At 46.6% G+C, this 9,884-nt stretch overlaps 1 non-coding gene across 1 annotated transcript; it reads left to right on the top strand.

Moving 5' to 3' along the window:
• The first annotated feature begins 5,955 nt into the window (after positions 1 to 5,955).
• On the top strand, positions 5,956 to 6,027 carry trnae-cuc. Its single transcript has one exon. It is a non-coding gene; the product is annotated as a tRNA-Glu (tRNA).
• The last annotated feature ends 3,857 nt before the right edge of the window (positions 6,028 to 9,884 follow it).

The raw sequence follows: 9,884 nt of genomic DNA on the forward strand, positions 1-9,884 counted from the left end.
GTCTCTGTTCGTATCATTCCCTTGCCTTCTCCCTGTAAATCTCCACATTGTTACTTTGAACATGACCACCAAATTCCCTTTTGTGTTCGTGAATCTGCCTCTTTGTCACGGTCAGACAGGGATTTACGGATCCGAACCACTCCCTGTGCGAAAATGTTCTTACTAATGTCACTTTTACTTTCTTTCCAAATGCCTTGAAATCTCTGCCAATTTTTTAGGAAATTGAAATGATTCTCATTTCTGCACATGAGGCTGAATTGATTTAATTTCTAACGTAAAGGACATGCGGATGTTAAGAATCCGAGACAGAAAGAGGAACTGCTGGAGAAACTCAGTAGGTTTGGCGGTACCCGCGGGAGAAAACAGAGTTCTGAAATATTGTTTCTGATTCCCTTTCCATCGATGGTGCCTGACCTGCTGAGTTGCTCCTGCAATTTCTGTTTTTGCTTTTAACTGAAAGTTCATTTCATCTTTCGGGATGAAACACCCAGACACTCCATTTGCAGATATTTAACCCTTTCTAAACCTGTGAAGCGATTGGATTCAAACAAACCCAGCAATAATTCATTCTTTCTCAGCTCCACAGGCAGAGAGACCTGGGAAGTGAAGCTATCAGTGTGGTTCTTTATTTGTGGGCTGAGTGGTTTCCCTGCGCAAGTATGAACACTGCCGACTACAGTTGAGAAATGTCGTCAAAAAGAAAGGGAGAATGTTCCCCGGATTCTTATTTGAGATTCAAATCAGTGGAGGGGGTTGAAATATTTTACTCACATTGGGACTGGTAGGAATCTGCAACCCACTGCCTGTCAGGGTGGAACAAACAGAGCTGCTTTTGAGGCGATGAACCAAGACTTTGGAAATGAGACTAGAACAGTGAGGGGCGTGAAATCGTAATCGAAATGAAGCAGGCACCTGAGGATTAATGTGTTTTATTTGCCAGTGAAAGATACTGCTTCACAAAGTTGTGACTATGGAAGGGAATCAGTGACGGTGATTATCTTTGGCTGTTCACCTTGTGAATGTTCCCATTGCTGCGCATGTCCGTGTGAACGTCAGAACTCTGCAGCATGGTGGCGTCAGGTACGCACAGTGCCGGGGGCGCAATGGATGACGCATCTGACTCCAGCTACCTGTTTGAAATGCAATTCACAGCTTCTTCACACAGCCCAATTAATCTTTCCCATTGTCCTGAAGCCGGCATACGGTTTGAATTCCTGATCTGCAGGAACGACACTCTTTTCACTGTCTCGCGTCAGTAAGTGTCCCTGAGAACATCAGAGTCACGTCACAGCGCTGTCAGAGGAGGGGAAGCTGAAATAGCCGCACACGCTGCTCATGGTCACATTTCATTTTCCCCACCTCACTGCCCCAACCACTGCGGCTCCTGGGAGTGGAAAGGGAAGAAACACCAAAACCCAGTCTCAGCTTTGTAAATCGTCAGGAAATAAAAAAAAAACTGTTCATCCCTTCGGATTTTCTATCCTGGACTGACAGGAATGAGGTTTGTCACTCTTTTAGGAGAACATTGCAAGTGGATGTTTTGCAGAAAAGCCCCACAATACAATCTGACAGTGACACTTAATTAATCAGGACCTGGATGTTATCGGCCTTTGAATGTGTGTGTTGTGCTCCAGAACTTTGTTGTTCACAGTTTATAATGTTTATCTTCCCAGTCCTCTGTATCACTTGCTGAAATTGTTTAATCTGCGCCGTGTAATCCTTTCACTGTCTGCTAATCAGAACAGCATTTCCTTGTTTTACCCAAATTAACTTGATCTTGTATGCCTGAAGTTAATTTCACTAGAAACCTTATCCAGTTCAAAAGCCACCTGACAATGATGCCTCTGTTTTCTGTCACGTAGCCAATTTCAAATCAATGTTGTTCCGGTCCCTTTTATTCCTTGAGATCCAGGTTTCGCTCGCAGGGCTAGAAAAGAACTGTTACCAAATACATTTACCAATCTACGTTCATCCTATCGATTGTATTAGCATCATCAACACTTCTCATCAAAATAACTCGTGAGACTTTCATCACAATTTTCTGTGAACAGTTCAACTTTAGCTTTCCTGAATGAACCCCAAATTTTTGGAAGTGGCTCCTTATTTTCGACCCTGATTATTAATCTCTCTTTACGTGAAAATGGATCTTTCCCACCCGCTCTATCTCTCATCAATGTTTGCATTTCAGTTCAATTTCCCATCAGCCTCCTCTGTTCTGATCAAATCCAGGGGAACAGGAAACATTGGGGTTATGACGCGGCCATGACAAGCACAATACTCACCTTTCCTGTTGGAACCATTCCATGAGAAATATTAGGCCACAGCCTGGGGCCTCCAGCTGTGGCCGAACATTTACGTCGCTGCCTTAGACATCTTTTGGTGTTCCCCTGCCCAATGTGGAATTCTGCTGACTATGCTTTCTTCGCTGGCGATTTTCAATGACTTCCTGTTGGTTGCATTATCTCTCAAACTTCACAAAACCCGTCTCAATAAAGTCACGTTTTCTCACGTCTGGGAATTTATTGCCATGCTGGAAACTCGAGTTCAGAACAAAAACCGTAGCACACTCAAAACGTCGGCTCTGTTTACCTTTCCACAGATGCTGCTCGACTCGTTGGCTTTCTGCAGTATTCGCTGTGTTTGTTCAACACAAATGCTGCTTTCCATTAAAGAACTTCAATCCCTGTCCTCTGGTAACTGACGCTAGTCAGTGGCAAGAGGTTCTTCTGATCATTAACCTTCACATTCCCACCACTTCTTCTCCCATCATTGCCAACAGCCCCTGGAAATCTCCAGTTAACCTTCTTTGCTCCAAAGAGAATATCCCTAAACTTTGGAATGTCTCCCCAAAATGGAAATTCCTCATCCCTGGACATGACGCAAGGCGTACAATTGGGAAGAGATTTTGGCAAAATATTGTCAGTTAGCAGATGGAAAAATGTTCAGGAAGTAAAACAGAAATCCCTGTCTCCAGCTTTGTGAATCTTTAAAAACTCTTTGGGAAGTGGAATTAGAGGAGAATGAAGGATGAACTGTCCGACTGAGCAGAGACAGTCACCGTCCCCTTGTTTAAGAGGCCGGGAGATTGACTCTGATATTCTCGGGACATGAACTGATCTGCGACATTGAAAGAATTCTCTGTACATCAGGAATTCAAATCCTTTCTCGGCTCGGGGCCAATGAGAAATTTCGGGATAAGGCAAAACACTGAAAGGCTTGGAGGGCGATGGCCCCGGTGTAGAAGGGCAAGTTCCTCTTGATATGGATGTGCCTGCAGATGGTGGGATCAGACTGTCCCCATGTCTCCACAATGAATGTCCAAGGCTTTATTATGGAAAAGTAAAACTGATAGAAGACAATGGTCATTTTGGGCGGGGTCGCCGCCCTGCGCTGTTTCTATGGCGCAATTGGTCAGCGCGTTCGGTTGTTAATCGAACGTTTGCTGATTCGACACGACCCTGCGATGAAGTGATTGTTGATTTTGCTCCTCCCGCTTTCTTGGCTGCTAAGGTGCGTGTTTGTAATGGTGTCAGGAAAATGTTTCCCAAGCGGAAATCTTCTCCACTGAGGATGGACAAAGGGGTTTCTGAATTGATTGAATTTCTAACATAAAGGACTGCGGATGCTGAGAATCCGAGACAGAAAGCGAAACTGCTGGAGGAACTCAGCAGGTTTGGCTGTACCTGGATGAGGAAAAAGGAGTTCTGAAATGTTGTCACTGATTCTCTTTCCATAGATGCTGCTTGGCCTGCTGGGTTGCTCCTGCGATTTCTGGTTTTGTTTTTAACTGAACGTCCATTTCATCTTTCGGGATGAAACACCCAGACTCGCCATTTGCAGATATTTAACCCTTTCGAAACCTGTGAAGTGATTGGATTCCATCAAACTCTGCAATGATTCACTCTTTCTCAGCTCCACTGGCAGACAGACATGGGAAATGAAGCTGTCAGTGTGGTTCTGTATTGGTGGGCCGAGTGGTTAATGCGATGGACATGAAATCCATTGCGGTTTCCCCGCGCAAGTATGAACCCTGCCGACTACAGTTGAGAAATGTCATCAAAAAGAAAGGGAGATTGCTTCACGGCGTTTTAAAGATGCAAATCAGTGGAGGGTTTGAAATATTTCAATCACATTGGGAATGGTCGGGAACCTACAACCCACTGCCTGTTAGGGTGGGACAAGCAGAAACCCACAGAGTTGCTTTTGAGGCGATGAGCCAAGTGTTTGTAAATGAGACAAGAACAGTGAGGGGCGTGAAGTCCTGATCGAAATGAAGCAGGCACCTGAGGATGAGTGTGTTTTATTTGCCAGTGAAAGATACTGCTTCACAAAGTTGGGACTATGGAAGGAAAGCAGTGACGGTGATTATCTTTGGCTGTTCACCTTGTGAATGTTCCCATTGCTGCGCATGTCCGTGTGAACGTCAGAACTCTGCAGCATGGTGGCGTCAGGTACGCACAGTGCCGGGGGCGCAATGGATGACGCATCTGACTCTAGCTCCCTGTTTGAAATGCAATTCACAGCTTCTTCACACAGCCCAATTAACCTTTCTCATTGTCCTGAAGCCGGCATACGGTTTGAATTCCTGATCTTCGGGAACGAGACTCTTTTCACTGTCTCGCGTCAGTAAATGTCTCTGAGAACATCAGAGTCACGTCACAGCGCTGTCAGAGGAGGGGAAGCTGAAAGAGCCCCACACGCTGCTCATGCGCACATTTCACTTTCCCCAAATCACCGTCCCAACCACTGCTCCTGGGAGTGGAAAGGGAACAAACACCAACACCCCGTCTCAGCTTTGTAAATCTTCAGGAAATAAGAAATCTGTCCATCCCTTTGCATCTTCCATCCTAGGCTGAGAGCGTTGATTTTAAATGGCTGTCCAGTCAGTGCCGATTCGTCTTGGCTGAAAAAAAAAATCCTTATCTCATTCCAGCATTTCTTGCCACAGAGAACTGTGCGGCAGAGTTCATGTATATATTTCCTTGCATGGTATTTTGTAAATAACATTCGTCTGCTGGTTGTTTGTACAGGGTATTTCAAGTTCATTAGCCGCTGTTAAAGTGTGTTGGTAGGTTTGTGGGCTACCATGATGCTGAGAACGTTGAGTAGTCTGGACATCATTTCCGATATGTCTTTAATATAAAGTAATGTGGCTAGGGTTTCTGCAGATGTTGTGTCTACTTGTGTCAGTTTGTTGATGTGAAATCGACAAACTGGGTTAATTGGGTAGGTAAAAGTGCGGATTGCAGATGCTGGAAACTAGAGTTTAGATCAGAGTGGTGCTGGAAAAGCACAGCAGGTCAGACAGCTTCCGAGAAGCAGGAAAATCGACGTTTCGGCAAAAGCACTTAATCAGGAATAGAGGCAGAACGCCTCCAGGGTGGAGAGATAAATTGGGGGTGGGGGTGTGCTGGGCCGAAGGGAGCAAAAAGTACAATAGTTGAATGGGGGTGGGGATGGAGGTGACAGGTCAGAGAGGAGGGTGGACCGGATAGGTGGGAAGGGAGATTGGCAGGTAGGACAGGTCATGAGGACAGCGCTGAGCTGGAAGGTTGGATCTGAGGTAAGGTGAGGGGGAGGAGAAATGAGGAAACTGGTGAAGTCCGCATTGACGGCCTGGGGTTGAATTCATCCTCCAGGCATCGGGTGGGGAGGGAGCGGCGATGGAGGAGGCCCAGGACCTTCGCAGAGTGGGAGGGGGTTGGAAATGTTGGGACACAGGGCGATGGGTTTGATTGTTGCGGGTGTCCTGGAGATTTTCCCTCAAGCGCTGTGACTTGACTCTGCGAGGAGTCTCCAGTCTCCCCAATGTAGAGGAGATCGCATCGTGAGCAATGGATACAAGAAATGACATTGGTGGATGCACAGGTGAAAGCCTTCTAACTCCCGCGGCCCGGATTCGATTTCCGGGCAGGGAAGAAATTTTCAGTAGAGTTGTCAGCGTGTGCCCGCATCTCCCTGATGGTCTAGTGGTTAGGATTCGGCGCTCTCACCGCCGCGGCCCGGGTTTGACTCCCGGTCAGGGAAGCCCTTTTCAGGGTGTTTGTTGGCTACCTATTCTTCTTAAGTGCACTGTCCAGTTATTTATTGATCTTCGTAGTTCCTGCGTGCTGCAATGTGTAGTGGCTCGTTGAAATAGAGTCCTGATGCAGATTTGTTTGTATGTGGAGGGATGATTGCTTCTGTAGTTAGGTTCTTGGTACACGTGCGTTGTTTTCCTGTAGACGCTGTTTTGAATTTTCAATTGACTGATCGCTCTACTGTGACATCTCGAAATGGCACTCTGTTGTTGTTCTCTTTTGTGGACTTTATGTCAGTGAGGATATTGTTGATGGTGTTGTTGGTTTCCTCTATTTTTTTTCATTTTTTGATGACAAAAGTGTCATTCGCTGTAGCGGACCCAAAGTTTGGGTTGGATCGTTGGAGGGCTGTTTGTTTTGAGTCTCTGCATTATTGCTTCTGCTAGGAATCCTGATACCGGTGGTTTCATGGGTGTTTCGTTGATTTGTTTGTAGGGCTTGTTACTGAATATGAAGTAGGTGGTAAGGCACAGTTCCAAGAGCTTGACAGTGTTATCTTTGCTGATGAAGTTGGTGCTGTGTTTGTGTCTTTGGTTCTTCGAGTAGAGTCTTCAATTTTCTTTGGCCACGTTGATCTTAATGGATGTGAACAGGGCTGTTATGTCAAAGGACATTATTATTCCATCCTCTTCTATCTTAGTGTCTTTGGTGTTCAGGAATTCTTGGATGGAGTAAATGGAGTGGCGTGAATCTTCGACTTGGTGTTTTAGCCTTCAGTGGAGGCCTTTGACTAGTCTGTGTATTGGTGTTCCAAGTAGTGAGACTATGGCCTGAGGGGCCTCCTGGGTTGAAGAGGAGAACAACAAAAAAAATGCCATTCTTAGATGTCACAGTAGAGCGAACAGTCAATGGGGAACTTCAAACTAGCATCTACAGAAAAACAACACACTCAAACCAAATACTGAACCACAGAAGTAATCATCCCAACACCCACAAACGAAGCTGCATCAGGACATTATATCAACGAGCCACTGCACACTGCAGCACAGAGAAACTACGAAGAGCAGAAGAGAAATACGTATATAGTGTATTTAAGGAGAACGGGTACCCAATAAACCCAGTCCGCCGATTTCTCATTGATGCTTCCAAGCTGACTCTCAAAACTTCGGTTTTTCCCTCCATTCTTTCCTGTTTGTTTTTTGTGGGTCTCGAAAGCTTTCCCAATCTTCTGACCGAGTATTGGAGTTGGGAAGTTATGTTGTGACTGTAGAGGACATTGGTTAGACCACTTTGGGAATATTGTGTGCAATTCTGGTCTCGCTCCTATCAGAAGGATAGAAGGATATTGTGAAATTTGAATGGGTTCTGAAGCACTACTAGGTCCACAGAGGGGAAGAGGCCCTTCTGCTCCCCAGAGTGTGGGAAGGCCTTCAGTGATTCCTCTGCCCTGCTGACGCACCAGTCAATCCACACCAGGGAGAAGCTGTTCTCTTGCCCCGAGTGCGGGATGGGCTTTACCCGCTCCTCCACACTGCTGATGCACCAGTTGGTCCACATGGGGTGGGGGGGTCGGGGGTGGCGTGGGGGAGGCCATTCTGCTGCCCTGAGTGTAGGAAGGCCTTCAGCAATTCCTCCGCCCTGCTGAAGCACCAGTGTGTCCACACCGGGGAGAGGGCCTTCAACTGTCCCGAGTGTGGGAAGAGGTTCATGTTTTCGTGCAACTTGAGGAAGCACCAGCGGGGGCACCAGCGCTCACAGCGATCATATCCCACCGGTAACGCTGCCTTGGGTCACCCCCCAGGATTGAACCTCCTGCCAGTTCTGGATGCAGTGGGAGAGTAGGTGGGCTGTTTTGTTTTCTGCAATTGCCTCCCCCACCCCCCACAACCACAACCCATGGTGGCTCAGGGTTTGCACTGCTGCCTCATGGCACCAGGAGCCCAGGAATAATCCCACCCTTGGGGGTCTGTGTGCAATTTATGGAGGGTAGGAAAATGGGTCTGAGTAGGTTACTCTTCGGAAGATCAGTGCAGATGTGTTGGGCTGAAGGACCTGTTTCCACATTGTAGGAGTTCAACCATCCTATGAGCTTTGCTTTCAGTGGACACTGCTGCTCATTGAACCCGGGACTGCACATTGCCAAATGAAATGTTCCAGAGAAACCTAAGACCTCAAGACCATCGGAGCAGAAGTTAGGCCATTCGTCCCGTCGAGTCTACTCTGCCATTCGTTAGTGACAAAAGTAGTGCAGATAAGATTAGCGACAGTGTGGAAACAGGCCATTTGTCCCAACAAGTCCACACCGACCCTCCGAAGAGTAACCCATCCAGACCCATTTCCCTCTGACTAATGTACCTAACTCCATGGGCAATTAAGCATGGCCAATCCACATGACCTACACATCTTTGGTTTATGGAAGAAAACAGGACCACCCAGAGAAAACCTACACAGACACTGGGAGAATGGAAACTCCTCACAGACAGCCACCCAAGGCTGGAATCTAAACTGGGTCCCCGGCGCTGTGAGGCTGCAGTGGTAACCACTAAGCCACTACATGTTGCAACCCGAAGTAGGCAAGCAGGAGATTGGGAGAATACAGCAAGCCAGGCAGCATCAGGATGTGGAGTCGTCGGCGTTTTGGGTATTAACCCTTCTTCAGGACTGAAACGTTAACTTCTCTATGAGAAACAATTTACGGGAATATTGCTGGGGTTTGTAGAGTTTGAGCTACAGGGAAAGGCTGAATAGGCTGGGGCTGTTTTCACTGGAGCATCAGAGGCAGAGGAGTGACCTAATAGAGGTTACAAAATCATGAGGGTTATGGACAGGGTAAGAAATAAGGTCCTTTCCCTGGGGTGAGGGAGTTCAGAACTAGAGGGCATAGGTTTAGGGGAACAGGCGAAATATATTAAAGGGACAACTTCTTCATGCAGAGGGTGAGAAATATATGAAATGAGCTGCCTGAGTATATGGGTCAGGTGCTGTCAAATGGGACTAGATTAATTTAGGATATCAGGTCAGCATGGACAAGTTGAAACGAAGCGTATGTTTCCATGCTGTAAGCGTCTCTGACTACTGGTCCTGATGTAAGTTTAAAATAGAGTCCAAGTAACTTTGAATAGTTCAATCTTGTTGTGCTCACATCCTGAAAAGTTTCAAATGAATCCCTCTGAGACATACTGTTTAAACATGCTGAGTTGGACAAAGTATCCAATCAAGTTCAACACAAATTCAGAGTTGAAGAAGTCAGAAGTCAGAACACCAAGGGGACCAAAACTGATCACAATATTCCAGGTGCAGCCTCATCAACGTCCTGTATAACTACAACATAACTTGCCAACATCTATACTCAATTCTCTAATTGATGAAGGCCAGTGTGCTGAAACCTTTCTTCACTGCCTTGCATACCAATGTAATCAGAGATATAGGACCTACTTTAAACTGATTCACAATCCAGTTGCTGGGCGCACAGAAGCAGAGTAGTGCTGTGTGAGGGTGCTGGGCGCATCATCCAGAGGTTGATGGGTCAAAACCATGTGATGCTTTTGCTCAATGTCTCTGAAAGCTGCTTTCATTTGCAAAGGTGCTCTGTTCTGTATCTTGCCGTTGCATCCGCTTCCCAAAGCTTCTTCAGTGGAGGAGTGGCAGTGGTAGCAATCCCCCAGAGCTGGAGGAAAGTCCGAGCTCCAAGAAGCGGGCGGTAAGGCTGGAGGCTGGATTTGATCAAGGCTTGTATCTATTAACTCATTTAAATGGTACCTACCGTATGGTGTTAGTTGTAGTTGGTAAAATGTACTCCCTGGAGGAGCACCCTCTATGATGCTGCATCTCTTACCTTCTGCCCTTCCCCCATTTCTTATCTCC

Source organism: Chiloscyllium plagiosum, chromosome 44 (assembly GCF_004010195.1).
Source record: "Chiloscyllium plagiosum isolate BGI_BamShark_2017 chromosome 44, ASM401019v2, whole genome shotgun sequence".
NCBI classification, from domain to species: domain Eukaryota; kingdom Metazoa; phylum Chordata; class Chondrichthyes; order Orectolobiformes; family Hemiscylliidae; genus Chiloscyllium; species Chiloscyllium plagiosum.